General features: G+C 48.7%; 1 protein-coding gene across 5 annotated transcripts in view; it reads right to left on the bottom strand.

Moving 5' to 3' along the window:
* Window positions 1-15,928, bottom strand: part of PPP1R21 (protein phosphatase 1 regulatory subunit 21) — a 124,628-nt gene that overhangs the window by 79,161 nt on the left and 29,539 nt on the right. The window lies entirely within an intron of this gene.

The raw sequence follows: 15,928 nt of genomic DNA, 5'->3' as shown, positions 1-15,928 counted from the left end.
CAGCTGAGGGGCAGTGCGGGTAAACGAGGCCTGCTGCTCCGACTCACGAGGCTGGAGGACACTGGCTGCATTGTGCATGCAGCGCGGCTTAACAGCCGCACTGGGTACGGTTCCTGCCAGCAACGTCCTCACAAGGCACCTCTTCTGGCACCATCAGTGAGTGTGAGCTTGGCGTGCCCCAGCATCGCCAGCAAGTGGGAGCTCGACGTGCTCCATCCACTGTTCAACACCATCAGCAAGTGGGAACGTGAAGCAGACTGTCATCTCCCCAACATGAGAGAGTTGGCTTGCCTGCTGCCCAGCACCACCAGTGAACGGGAGCTCTGCGAGGTTCGTCCACCCTGCTGCATCATTGTACGCCCGTGTACGTGCTCAACGAGTGTTTATACGGGCGTGTATGCATCCGCTACAGACGGGTAAGTGCTTGCTGATGGCGTGGAGCTTGGACACCGCTACCTCGACTTGCTGCTCCGGGCAGCAGAGCCGCTGATTGGAGTCCACCCGAATCCGGGCCCCTTCATCAGCACCATCGGTACAGCATGGGCTGATATAATAGGGCTTTGACATGCACCATCTCTTCATCACCTGCACCTGGAACCCGCGCTCCTGAGGACGCTCTCCGGCCTCGGGCTTCTTTGAGGTCAACGTCAGAGACTGCATCGGCACCGTGGTTGCAGAGGTGGTAGGGGCCGCCGTTCACAGGTCAACCTTCAACCAGCCATCTCCTCTATTCCCTCGATGCCTCACCTCTACAGATATTCACATCCACCTTCACACATCCGCCTCGGCCTACTCAACTCACGCTCCATTACCAACAAATCAGCCCCGATTCACGATACCATCTCGGACCACCACATCGACCTTTTGCTCATCACCGAGACCTGGTGCAGGCAAGACTCCCCGCCAGCCATCTCTCTGGAAGTTACGCCCCCGGGATACAAGGTTCTTCATAAACCTCGCGCAACTAACCAGCGGGGTTGGTGGCTTAGCGGTCGTTTACAATGCACACTTGAAAATTAAAGAGCTCTATCTACCGATGGCTCCCGTCACCTTCGAGGTCCAGTCCGTATCCCTCACTACTAACGAGTGCTTTTCCATCATTTCCATCTATCACCCTCCAGATGGCAGCATAAATACCTTCTCAAACGAGCTTTCGGAATTCCTTTATCTGATTCCTAACCCATCTCACAGGCTCGTGCTTACAGGTGACTTTAATTGCCCCGGCAATACCCCAACCTCCATCGATAGTCACCTTGAGTCAACTTTGGCCTGCCATAACCTGGTCATCACAAACTCAGGCCCCACCAGAGCTTCCTCAACAAATGTTGAGAGCATGCTCGACCTGGTTGTGGAACCTGACCAGCATCGACGCATCACTGCACTGGGAGTTTTCCTAACTGGTTACTCCGACCACCGCCTCATACTTTTTTCCCTCCAAATTTCCAAGCTAATCACCATCAAATTCACCCGCAACTCGCGTAATTTCAAGGGTATCGCGTTTTCTGCTTTACGCCACCTCCTTGCAAATTCGACTTCAATCTCCATCATCGGATCCAACCGTCCGCGCTCTCCAACTAGAAGCTGACATGAGGGCGGCGCTGGACAAACTGGCTCCATTACAATACGAACCGCTAGGCAGTCTTCCCACGACACTAACTAGCACTCAAGAGACGCCATCATTGCTAAGCGAACCAGGAGGCGCCTTGAAAGCATCGCATCCCGTAGTGGTCTACGTGCTGATCGACTTGCCTACAGAGTTGCCTGCAGGAAAACTAACAAACTTACCCTTGTCTCACGCTCCTCCTACATTGAAGAACGCATCAAAACAGCAACCAGAAAACCGCACATTCTATGGAAAACCCTCAAAGATCTTCTACATCCTGGTAGCACCATGGTCCATCACCTTAGCGATCCCTTGGCCTCACTGAAACTTGCCACCTCTTTTAATACTTACTTCACCAACAAGCTAATCACCGTCGCAAACTCATGCACATCTACTCACACATCGCACCATTGTACCCCGCTCAAGTTACCTGAAATTGTAAGCACTCACCCAGACACCTTTCTAACTACACTAAAGCCGGTGTCTACAAAATACGTTTTCTCTTTAATTGAATCACTTCAATTGAAGTCATCTTCACTCGACGTGCTCCCAGGTTCCTTGTTCAAGCAATGTGCCCCGGAACTCGCCATCATGATCAGGAACATGGCAAATGCCTCATTCTCTATGGGGTGTTTTCCGTCCAACCTCAAATCTGGCCTGGTTTCTCCCTTGTTAAAGAAACCAAGTCTCGAACCAGATGACCCATCTGGTTATCATCCCATCACTAATCTCTCGAACCTCTCTAAACTCCTTGAACGACCAGCCCTCGCCCAGCTAAAACCACACATCACCTTCTCCGCAAACTACTGCTGCTTCCAGTAAGCTTACCGCCAAAACTACTCCAAAGAAACAACACTCACTAGAGTGCTCGATGACATTTTAATGATAATTGATTCTGGCTCCACTGTTGCACTTGTAAGTCTGGACTTTTCGTCAGCCTTCGACACAAATCGACCACTCGCTCCTTACTTCCCTCCTGAAATCCGACTTCGGTATATGTGGCTCAGCATTCAAGTGGATAGTTTCGTACCTTTCTGACGAGTGATCTTCAGTCAGGGTGGGCACGTCCACATTGCCTGAAACAAAAGCATTATGCGGGGTTCCCCAGGGCTCTGTACTAGGTCCCCTGCTCTTCACAGCCTACACTTCCCCGATCGGCCGGCTCATCGCAAGCTTCGGGATTAAGCACCACTCATACGCGGATGACACTATTCTATTCACCGCCATCGACTCTAGCAATGCATCTGGATTTGAGAGGTTCTCGGAATGTACCACCGCCTTGCAACAGTGGTTCACTGCACAAAACCTAGCCCTTAATCCGAAAAAGTCAGTGGCCATCATGTTAGGTACCAAGCAATGTCTCAACTCATCAGCACTCCCAACACACATACACATCTTCGGTCACAGCATCAGGTTCACTGATCACTTCAGCTACCTCGGTGTCATCCTAGATTCAACTTTATCCTTAGACCGTCAAACCAATCATATCATCAGTTCATGTAACTTTCACTTGAAGGCTCTCAGACACCTACATCCTCATCTCCACTGAAATTGCCAACACATTGGCATGTTGCATAGTTGGGTCTCGCCTTGACTATTGCAACTCCGTCCTAGTCCGGACCTCCACTGCTAACCTAAAAAAACTTCAAAGACTACAAAACAGCCTAGCACGCGTCGTTATTGGCCACACTCATTCCCGTCTCGACTCACTAGCCTGTCTTAGTGCCCTCAACTGGCTACCCATCGCCAGTAGGGTCATATACAAGATCGCCTGCCTCTGTCACAATGCCTTCACATCTGCCTGCCTGCCATACCTTTCTTCATTATTGACAACTTGCAGCTCAGCACACGGCAGATGCCTGCTCAGCACGACTCACGACCTCCTCTTGATACCAAGATCCAGGATGGTCATGTCTATGCGCCGCTTCTCGGTGGCAGCCCCAACAGTCTGGAACACTATCCCTCTGCACATTCGCAGCATCACCTCAATCGCCTCCTTCAAGAGAGACTTAAAAACTCACCTCTATAATCATGCTTTCGAGCAACTCTGAGCTTGGCTCCACGCCTCTGAGTTGCGCCGTTACATCCGCAAATTTGCGCGCGTTATAAATTGCATTATTATTAGCTATTACTGATACCCCAATGAAGCTCTCATATATTGCTCATACGAAAGAAATAAATGCTGTTGAAAATGCATCCCCCCCCCACCATGTATATAATGGTACCTCTTATAGCGCAAATTCACTTCTCCAGGAACGCATCTTGAGCGTGAAGTGATGTCTGCCTGCATTATGATTGATAATTAGTTCATTTTGGATAAGATCGTGTGGGCATAATGTTAGTCTTTAACTATAACCCTCCACCACGAAAATGAGCCAAGTTGTCACAGTCAAATATGCAAATGAATGTGTTCATGCATGAAACCGGAATGTTGATACAATTATATGTACGTATAATTTATTAAATAATGGTTACCATCTATACAATTATACCACTTTACAGTGTCAAATTGTCAACATTTTGCTTGCTTTTCAACATTTCAGTTTGCTGAAACACCAAATAAATTGGAACATTTGCCAACATAACAACAAGATTCTATTGACCCCATTGGGTGGTGGAGGATTTAAATCACGGCTCCAAATTGCATCAATTAAATTAAAATGGGGAGAGGTGAACCGTTATACATCTACAAATGACATGTCATTTCAGCTCATTGTGGGGCTTTTTTTTACAGAACTGAGATTAACTTTAACTTTGACAATTCAGGCTTGAAGTAATGATAGTGGCATATATGGCAACAATAATTGTAATTTTTTTGCCATTCAGAATAAAATGTTTCTTGCCTCGCATGGTCCTTAATGTACACTCAGGCAAATGAGAACATACTTTGGTTAATTTACTAACACAAATGCACATCTTAAGAGTACAGCAATGAAATCCAGGTTACAATAACTCACGGCTCAAATGAGCATGGGCTACTGCTAATCTTCAACGGTGGCCCTTCGCCAGCGATGGAAATTTCATGTGCCCATGGTAGAGGCCAGTATCCCCAGTGGGACGACCACTGTTGACTTTTTATTAAACTAAGAGGGATTTCAGGCCGAGGCGATCCATGACTGCTACTTAAAAACTCTCAACGTGCGAGTGTAGCGCTCCTACTACACAATGCTACCGCGCCGCTGAGCGCAAATTCCTTTTTAACATCACGTGACAAGCTGCAGAGACTCGAAGTGTGTCTTACAAGAGTGGTGCAGACATCAAAGACCCAAGAACTGCTGAATGAGCTGTCTAAACATTAATTACAAAAGCATTTCCCTTTAACTGGGTCCCAAAGTCCAATCTGTAAACCATTCCCGTTTTTTAACTGTTCTGCTAGCAAGTGTATATACTCCAAACTCGGACCACGTCGTCATGAGATAATGCTGACGTGGAGATGGTATGACCGAGCAGACAGCTACGACGTGAAGACAGCTACGACGTGCAGACAGCGACGACGTGCAGACAGCGACGACGTGCAGACAGCTACGACGTGAAGACAGCTACGACGTGAAGACAGCTACGACGTGAAGACAGCTACGACGTGAAGACAGCGACGACGTGAAGACAGCGACGACGGTCCGCCGTTACAATACATCACGGTGTCTCGCGTCAACGAGTTGGTGGCTTTAGATATTTTGGGGCCCTTTCCTACCACTCCTAGGGGTAACAAGTATCTGCTGGTTGGGGTAGAATACCTCACGCGTTGGCCCATGGCCTGGCCACTTCCCAACCAGTCGGCGGCAGCCGTCGTTGAGGCCTTTGTTCACGGCTACGTCATGGACAAGGGTGCCCCTGAATGACTGTTGACCGATCAGGGAAAAAAAAAATTGAGCACCTTGTTGCGTGATGTCTGCGCGCCGTTGGTAACAAAAAAAGTCCATACTTCCCCATACCATCAGCAAACTGATGGTATGGTAGAGCATCTGCACAGGACACCGACGTCAATGCTGTGCCACCAGGTTAGCGACTCCCAGCTCGATTGGGACCTCCAGATTTCCGGGGTCCTGGTCGCATATCGATTGGCTCCTCACGCTGGCACCGGCTTTTCGCCATTCTTCTTGATGTATGGTCGGGACGCCGACCCCCCTGTGGATGTTTGGCTGCACGTTGAATCGCCCGCGCCGAAATCCAAAATCTCAGACCACGTGCGTTTCAACATCAGGAGATTGGCTGAGGTGCGGGAGGCCTCCATCGTCAATTCAGGTTCCCAGCAGAAAGATAATGAGCGGCTGTGTAACCCCAAGTCAACCACACATGCGTGGACCACAGGGGACAGAGCATGGCTACACTGTCCTCAGATGACCTTGTCCACATCACCTAAATTGCTTAAGCCCTGGAGGGGCCCCATCGACATCGTCCAGCTAATCCGTCCCCAATGCATCAAGGTTAAATGGGGTACACAATGCTGGTTCGTTCACCCCTCACGTCTGAAGCCTTTCGTCGCGCCGCACACTCCCATGCCACTTACACACCGCGGGGGCCGAACTTGTGATGTGTCCGACGAGCTAAGTGATGCGCCCCTGATGCCTAACCCTCAGATGGATCGCGCCGTTGCCCTTTCAAATGACGCGGGATTGACGGGCCCGGGCCCGTCGGCCGCCCTGCCAACGGACGGCCACAAGTCCTGCCTGACGTGCCCTCCGGAGAGCCGGTCTCGCCTGCGCCACCAACTCGGGCTCCTGTTCCCTACGACGAGCCAGCTATGCGCACGCACGCTAAGACTTTGCGGTTCTCTTGAGATCGCTCCGTGTTCTCCGCGCACACACACCGCTCGACTCACCTGCTTTGGAACCACGGACGGTTGTTTTCCTGCCACGGGCGGGCTGTGTTCATCGCGGGTCTTGTGGGTGCTAGCGCGCGATCTATTGTATACATGTATATAGTGTGTATTTGTACAGGGGGTTGGGGTATTTATGTCGGGTTCTTGTTAGTGTTGTGTTGTTTTCTTATGAGGCACACGCGTTCTGTTTGTTATTTCCGCCTTTTATTGGAAATTTGATACAGCCGGGACGGCTGGGTGCTACGAGGGGGGGGGGGGGTGATGTAGAGGTGTTATTCCGCACTCCCCATGTTATCAGCGGGTAGCATCACTATTGGGTCAAGAGGGGGTGGAAGTGACTATGCCAATGTTAAAGGACTATGGCCAAAGGGGCCAACGGTGATCTCTGGGATAACGGATCCTGGGACACAATCCCCAAACCCCGGGAGGGGGGATTGGGGGATGACGTCACCCTTCCAGGAACTGGTGGAAGGTTCTGGAAGGAAGGCGTGGCCGGGGCGGAGCAAGCCCCGGACCTGTATATAAGTCGGACCTCTGAACGATAGAGTCAGTCCCCTCCAGGCTGAAGACTGAAGACCTGGGCGGAAGATAGGACCCTGGAAAATAGGACCCTGGACCCCAAGCTCCGTCGTCCTTCTAAGGGCCGGAGCTGAGTGAGGCCAGTGGTCAGGACCCAAAGACCCTGGCACGGTCGGGTCAGCATAGCCTCCCTTAGGGCCCCTAGCCGGAGGACTGGAAATTAGTGGGGTCCCAGTATGAGGCCCGTATAGTCTGGAGGCCATACCTCCCCAGGTATCGGGTGAAGGGGCCGCTACCCCTTGTGTTGGGGACCCTGTAAGAAGTGGAGTGTTTAATCAATACCGTGTTGCCTCAACTGGTGTCTCCCCTGGTTTCCGACCCACTACACGTACACCAAGCCCTCAAGATGAATGGATATTCAAACCGTACAATCCGCAAAGATGTATCCCCAACCATGGGAAGAGAACCATCTGAGGACCCAATCAAAACCATCACCTTGCCATACATAGCAGGTGTTACCAAAAATATTTCCAAAATCTTGAACAAACACAAGATCCAGGTTGAACACAGTACACAAAATCCGTGATTTGATCCCATCTGTGAAGGATGTGATTCCTGACATGCAATACCCTGGTGTATACAAACTAAGTTGTCTGCGGTAGAAGTTACATCGGGGAAATTAAACGACATGTCTCAGACCGTGTTCGCGGACACAAGGCAGATTTGAAACATGGCAGAACCAATACCTCTGCCATGGCTGATCATTGTTTTAACGCAGTGGGTTCACACGATATTGTTTTTTCCAAGACCAAGGTACTCTGCAAACCTTCGGACTACCATCAAAGATTTTTCCATGAAGCAATCAGACAGACAAAATTTCAACGGAGAAGATGGGTACAAACTGAGCAATCATGGGAAAGACGTTATTAACCAGTTTAGTTCATAACTAGCTGTGATGTCCTCTTCCTGCCCGCCTATATTAGCAGCTTCTCTTGACTCTCTGAGTCACATTCACACGCAGACCTTTCTTAGCTCTGCCCCACCCCCTCTCTCTCCTCCTGCCGCCGCTCCCTATGTGAATTGCATCCCCACCCGCTCGCCCGTTATGGCAGTCCCTCCCCTCCCTCCCCGCCTCGAATTAGCTGACGTTTGCTAGCCTTCTGTTTGCTAGCCGTCGATATCCCCCTTGTCTCACGTGCAGCAGCAGTTTATGACTCTTGGGCTATGCCCATTTCTACCCTTTGAAAGTGGCCTGCATCAGCAGCTTTCCTCCTACCTTATATAACCTCTTGTTGCAGCAATTCATTCTCACCTGATGACAGTTGCTTGTGTAGCGATCGAAATGTCGAGATTTATTCTACCTACATGACTTTACCGAAAGAACCAAAGAGTACACTTACATAGCATTATTGTAGCGTGGGTGGGGGGATGGTGGGGGAGGTAGCGGTCGAGCCCCCAGCCTGCCAAGAGGTGCCACCGTGGCCGGCTGGGCAATCGAGGTGAAGCCGGGGGCTCTGCACTGGAAAAGGTCTCACGACGGCAATCTGTCAGGTTAGTACTTTGGTACCACCACAGTCAGTAAGCTCTGCTGTAGTGAAAGCAGGTACCACCACAGCATGCACTGCTGTAATCATATCAGGTTCCACCACAATCAGAATGCACTGCTGTAATCATAGCAGGTACCACACCACGGTCATTATGCACTGCTGTTATCATGGCATATACAACCACAGTCACTATGCATTGCTGTAATCATAGCAGGTCCCACAACAATCAGTATGCACTGCTGTTATCATAGCAGGTACCACCAGTCAGTATTTACTGCTGTAATCATAGAAGGTACCAAAGTCAGTATGCCCTGCTGTAATCATAGCAGGTACCACCACAGTCAGTATGCACTGCTTTAAACATAGCAGGTACCACCACAGTCAGTATGCACTGCTATAATCATAGCAGGTTCCCACCACAGTCAGTATGCACTGCTGTAATCCTAGCAGGTACCACCACAGTCAGTATGTATGCACTGCTGTAATCATAGCAGATACCACCATAGTCAGTATGCACTGCTGTAATCATAGCAGGTAACTACCACAGTCAGGATGCACTGCTGGAATAATAGCAGGTACCACCACAGTCAGTATGTCCTGCTGTAATCATAGGAGGTACCACCACAATCAGTATGCACTGCTGTATTCATAGCAGGTGCCACCACAGTCAGTATGCTCTGCTGTAGTGAAAGCAGGTACCACCACAGCATGCACTGATGTAATCATCGCAGGTTCCACCACAATCAGTATGCACTGCTGTTATCATAGCAGGTACCACCACAGTCAGTATGCACTGTTGTTATCATAGCATGTACCACCACAATCACTATGCATTGCTGTAATCATAGCAGGTCCCACCACAATCAGTATGCACTGCTGTTATCATAGCAGGTACCACCATAATCAGTATGCACTGCTGTAATCATAGCAGGTACTACCACAGTCAGTATGCACTGCTGGAATCATAGCAGGTATCATCACAGTCAGAATCCACTGCTTTAATCATAGCAGGTACCACCACAGTCAGTATGCACTGCTGTAATCATAGCAAGTTACCACCACAGTCAGTATGCACTGCTGTAATCATAGCAGATACCACCACAGTCAGTATGCACTGCTGCAGTCAAAGCAGAAACCACCACAGTATGCACTGCTGGAATCATAGCAGGTACCACTACAGTCAGTATGCACTGCAGTAATCATAGCGGATACCACCATAGTCAGTATGCACTGCTGAAATCATAGCAAATACCACCATAGTCAGTATACACTGCTGTAATCATAGCAGGTACCACCACAGTCAGTATGCACTGCTGTAATCATAGCAGGTTCCCACCACAGTCAGTATGCACTGCTGTAATCCTAGCAGGTACCACCACAGTCAGTATGTATGCACTGCTGTAATCATAGCAGATACCACCATAGTCAGTATGCACTGCTGTAATCATAGCAGGTAACTACCACAGTCAGGATGCACTGCTGGAATAATAGCAGGTACCACCACAGTCAGTATGTCCTGCTGTAATCATAGGAGGCACCACCACAATCAGTATGCACTGCTGTATTCATAGCAGATGCCACCACAGTCAGTATGCTCTGCTGTTATCATAGCAGGTACCACCACAGTCAGTATGCACTGCTGTTATCATAGCATGTACCACCACAATCACTATGCATTGCTGTAATCATAGCAGGTCCCGCCACAATCAGTATGCACTGCTGTTATCATAGCAGGTACCACCATAATCAGTATGCACTGCTGTAATCAAAGCAGGTACTACCACAGTCAGTATGCACTGCTGGAATCATAGCAGGTATCATCACAGTCAGAATTCACTGCTTTAATCATAGCAGGTACCACCACAGTCAGTATGCACTGCTGTAATCATAGCAAGTTACCACCACAGTCAGTATGCACTGCTGTAATTGTAGTGGTGGTGTTGACGTGCGCCGACTGTGACAGTGATGGATCACTGGGCGGCACGGGGTTGGGCACGCGTTGTGGGCGTGGTATGGACGCGCGCGCCGGGAGTGACAGATGACGGGGCGGCGCGGCGTGGGTGGTGAGGCACGCTGAGATGTGGGAAAACAGGATCGTAGCCAGCGCCCAGTGATTGGTCGAATAGGATGGGTGCTCGCAGCGACGTCCGCAGGTGGGGTATAAAGGGGGACGCGCGAGAGCACTCGAGGAGAGTTATCCAGTTGAAGATCGAAGACGGAGTTGAAGACCTAGTGCCCCGAGACCCCTAGTCCCGCCGTCCTTGTAGGGACCGGGGCCCTGTGTGGCTCGGAGGCGAGACTGTGGGACCCGGGGTCCGACGCCCACGTGGGTCGGGCTGGAGACCCACAGTCAAGACGGACACCCCGGGCAGGGAGTGTCCAGAGTAGCTGAGTGGGCGTTAGTCGCCAGGGTAGCTAAGTGGGTGTTGGTCACCCGAGTAGCTCAGTGGGCGTTAGTCGCCAGGGTAGCTAAGTGGGTGTTGGTCACCCGAGTAGCTCAGTGGGCGTTAGTCGCCGAGTAGCTAAGTGGGTGTTGGTCACCCGAGTAGCTCAGTGGGCGTTAGTCGCCAGGGTAGCTAAGTGGGTGTTGGTCACCCGAGTAGCTCAGTGGGCGTTAGTCACCAGGGTAGCTAAGTGGGTGTTTGTCACCCGAGATACTAAGTGGGTGTTAGTCACCTGTGAACGAGTTTGGTGAAATAAAGAGTGTGCTACCCGTGAAGTCGTCTCCCGCCGAGTTACTACATTACATAATCATAGCAGATACCACCACAGTCAGTATGCACTGCTGCAGTGAAAGCAGAAACCACCACAGTATGCACTGCTGGAATCATAGCAGGTACCACTGCAGTCAGTATGCACTGCAGTAATCATAGCACGTACCATCAAAGTAAGTATACACTGCTGTAATCATAGCAAGTTACCACCACAGTCAGTATGCACTGCTGTAATCATAGCAGGTAACCACCACAGTCAGTATGCACTGCTGTAATCATAGCAGATACCACCATAGTCAGTATGCACTGCTGTAATCATAGCACCTACCACCAGTCAGTATTCACTGCTGTAATCATAGCAGGTTACCACCACAGTCAGTATGCACTGCTGGAATCATAGCAGGTATCATCACAGTCAGAATTCACTGCTTTAATCATAGCAGGTACCACCACAGTCAGTATGCACTGCTGTAATCATAGCAAGTTACCACCACAGTCAGTATGCACTGCTGTAATCATAGCAGATACCACCAGTCAGTATGCACTGCTGCAGTGAAAGCAGAAACCACCACAGTATGCACTGCTGGAATCATAGCAGGTACCACTACAGTCAGTATGCACTGCAGTAATCATAGCACGTACCACCAAAGTAAGTATGCACTGCTGTAATCATAGCAAGTTACCACCACAGTCAGTATGCACTTCTGTAATCATAGCAGGTTCCCACCACAGTCAGTATGCACTGCTGTAATCCTAGCAGGTACCACCACAGTCAGTATGTATGCACTGCTGTAATCATAGCAGATACCACCATAGTCAGTATGCACTGCTGTAATCATAGCAGGTAACTACCACAGTCAGGATGCACTGCTGGAATAATAGCAGGTACCACCACAGTCAGTATGTCCTGCTGTAATCATAGGAGGCACCACCACAATCAGTATGCACTGCTGTATTCATAGCAGATGCCACCACAGTCAGTATGCTCTGCTGTTATCATAGCAGGTACCACCACAGTCAGTATGCACTGCTGTTATCATAGCATGTACCACCACAATCACTATGCATTGCTGTAATCATAGCAGGTCCCGCCACAATCAGTATGCATTGCTGTTATCATAGCAGGTACCACCATAATCAGTATGCACTGCTGTAATCAAAGCAGGTACTACCACAGTCAGTATGCACTGCTGGAATCATAGCAGGTATCATCACAGTCAGAATTCACTGCTTTAATCATAGCAGGTACCACCACAGTCAGTATGCACTGCTGTAATCATAGCAAGTTACCACCACAGTCAGTATGCACTGCTGTAATCATAGCAGATACCACCACAGTCAGTATGCACTGCTGCAGTGAAAGCAGAAACCACCACAGTATGCACTGCTGGAATCATAGCAGGTACCACTACAGTCAGTATGCACTGCAGTAATCATAGCACGTACCACCAAAGTAAGTATGCACTGCTGTAATCATAGCAAGTTACCACCACAGTCAGTATGCACTGCTGTAATCATAGCAGGTACACCACAGTCAGTATTCACTGCTGTAATCATAGCTGACACCACCATAATCAGTATGCAATGCTGTAATCATAGTAGTTACTACCACAGTCAGTATGCACTGCTGGAATCATAGCAGGTACCATCACAGTCAGTATTCACTGCTGTAATCACAGAACATACGACCACGGTCAGTATGCACTGCCAGAATCATAGCAGGTACCACCAGTCAGTATGCACTGCTGTAATCACAGCAGATACCACCATAATCAGTATGCACTGCTGTAATCATAGCAGGTACCACCACAGTGGGTATGCACTGCTGTAATCATAGCAGGTCCCACCACAATCAGTATGCACTGCTGTTATTATAGTAGGTACCACCAGTCAGTATGCACTGCTGTAATCGTAGCGGATTCCACCATAGTCAGTATGCACTGCTGTAATCATAGCAGGTACTACCACAGTCAGTATGCACTGCTGTAATCATAGCACGCACCACCAGAGTCAGTATTCACTGCTGTAATCATAGCAGATACCACCATAGTCAGTATGCACTGCTGTAATCATAGCAGGTACCACCACAGTCAATATGCACTGCAGTAATTATAGCACGTACCACCAGAGTCAGTATTCACTGCTGTAATCATAGCAGGTACCACCATAGTCAGTATGCACTGCTATAATCATAGCAGGTACTACCACAGTCAGTATGCACTGCTGGAATCATAGCAGGTACCACCACAGTCAGTATGCACTGCTGTAATCATAGCAGATACCACCATAATCAGTATGCACTGCTGTAATCATAGCAGGTACCACCACAGTCAGTATGTACTGTTGTAATCATAGGAGGAAACACCACTATATGTACTGCTGTAATCATAGCAGATACCACCAGTCAGTATGCACTGCTGTAATCATAGAAGGTACAACCAAAGTCATTATGCCCTGCTGTAATCATAGCAGGTACCACCACAATCACTATGCATTGCTGTAATCATAGCAGGTCCCACCACAATCAGTATGCACTGCTGTTATCATAGCAGGTACCACCAGTCAGTATGCACTGCTGTAATAATAGAAGGTACAACCAAAGTCATTATGCCCTGCTGTAATCATAGCAGGTACCACCACAGTCAGTATGCACTGCTGTAATCATAGCAGGTATCACCACAGTCAGTATGCACTGCTGCAGTGAAAGCAGAAACCACCACAGTATGCACTGCTGGAATCATAGCAGGTACCACTGCAGTCAGTATGCACTGCAGTAATCATAGCACGTACCATCAAAGTAAGTATACACTGCTGTAATCATAGCAAGTTACCACCACAGTCAGTATGCACTGCTGTAATCATAGCAGGTAACCACCACAGTCAGTATGCACTGCTGTAATCATAGCAGATACCACCATAGTCAGTATGCACTGCTGTAATCATAGCACCTACCACCAGTCAGTATTCACTGCTGTAATCATAGCAGGTTACCACCACAGTCAGTATGCACTGCTGGAATCATAGCAGGTATCATCACAGTCAGAATTCACTGCTTTAATCATAGCAGGTACCACCACAGTCAGTATGCACTGCTGTAATCATAGCAAGTTACCACCACAGTCAGTATGCACTGCTGTAATCATAGCAGATACCACCAGTCAGTATGCACTGCTGCAGTGAAAGCAGAAACCACCACAGTATGCACTGCTGGAATCATAGCAGGTACCACTACAGTCAGTATGCACTGCAGTAATCATAGCACGTACCACCAAAGTAAGTATGCACTGCTGTAATCATAGCAAGTTACCACCACAGTCAGTATGCACTTCTGTAATCATAGCAGGTTCCCACCACAGTCAGTATGCACTGCTGTAATCCTAGCAGGTACCACCACAGTCAGTATGTATGCACTGCTGTAATCATAGCAGATACCACCATAGTCAGTATGCACTGCTGTAATCATAGCAGGTAACTACCACAGTCAGGATGCACTGCTGGAATAATAGCAGGTACCACCACAGTCAGTATGTCCTGCTGTAATCATAGGAGGCACCACCACAATCAGTATGCACTGCTGTATTCATAGCAGATGCCACCACAGTCAGTATGCTCTGCTGTTATCATAGCAGGTACCACCACAGTCAGTATGCACTGCTGTTATCATAGCATGTACCACCACAATCACTATGCATTGCTGTAATCATAGCAGGTCCCGCCACAATCAGTATGCATTGCTGTTATCATAGCAGGTACCACCATAATCAGTATGCACTGCTGTAATCAAAGCAGGTACTACCACAGTCAGTATGCACTGCTGGAATCATAGCAGGTATCATCACAGTCAGAATTCACTGCTTTAATCATAGCAGGTACCACCACAGTCAGTATGCACTGCTGTAATCATAGCAAGTTACCACCACAGTCAGTATGCACTGCTGTAATCATAGCAGATACCACCACAGTCAGTATGCACTGCTGCAGTGAAAGCAGAAACCACCACAGTATGCACTGCTGGAATCATAGCAGGTACCACTACAGTCAGTATGCACTGCAGTAATCATAGCACGTACCACCAAAGTAAGTATGCACTGCTGTAATCATAGCAAGTTACCACCACAGTCAGTATGCACTGCTGTAATCATAGCAGGTACACCACAGTCAGTATTCACTGCTGTAATCATAGCTGACACCACCATAATCAGTATGCAATGCTGTAATCATAGTAGTTACTACCACAGTCAGTATGCACTGCTGGAATCATAGCAGGTACCATCACAGTCAGTATTCACTGCTGTAATCACAGAACATACGACCACGGTCAGTATGCACTGCCAGAATCATAGCAGGTACCACCAGTCAGTATGCACTGCTGTAATCACAGCAGATACCACCATAATCAGTATGCACTGCTGTAATCATAGCAGGTACCACCACAGTGGGTATGCACTGCTGTAATCATAGCAGGTCCCACCACAATCAGTATGCACTGCTGTTATTATAGTAGGTACCACCAGTCAGTATGCACTGCTGTAATCGTAGCGGATTCCACCATAGTCAGTATGCACTGCTGTAATCATAGCAGGTACTACCACAGTCAGTATGCACTGCTGTAATCATAGCACGCACCACCAGAGTCAGTATTCACTGCTGTAATCATAGCAGATACCACCATAGTCAGTATGCACTGCTGTAATCATAGCAGGTACCACCACAGTCAATATGCACT

Source organism: Lampetra fluviatilis, chromosome 18 (genome assembly GCF_964198595.1).
Source record: "Lampetra fluviatilis chromosome 18, kcLamFluv1.1, whole genome shotgun sequence".
NCBI lineage: Eukaryota > Metazoa > Chordata > Hyperoartia > Petromyzontiformes > Petromyzontidae > Lampetra > Lampetra fluviatilis.
Note: the sequence above shows the minus strand (reverse complement) of the source record. Positions and strands in the feature narration are given on the sequence as shown.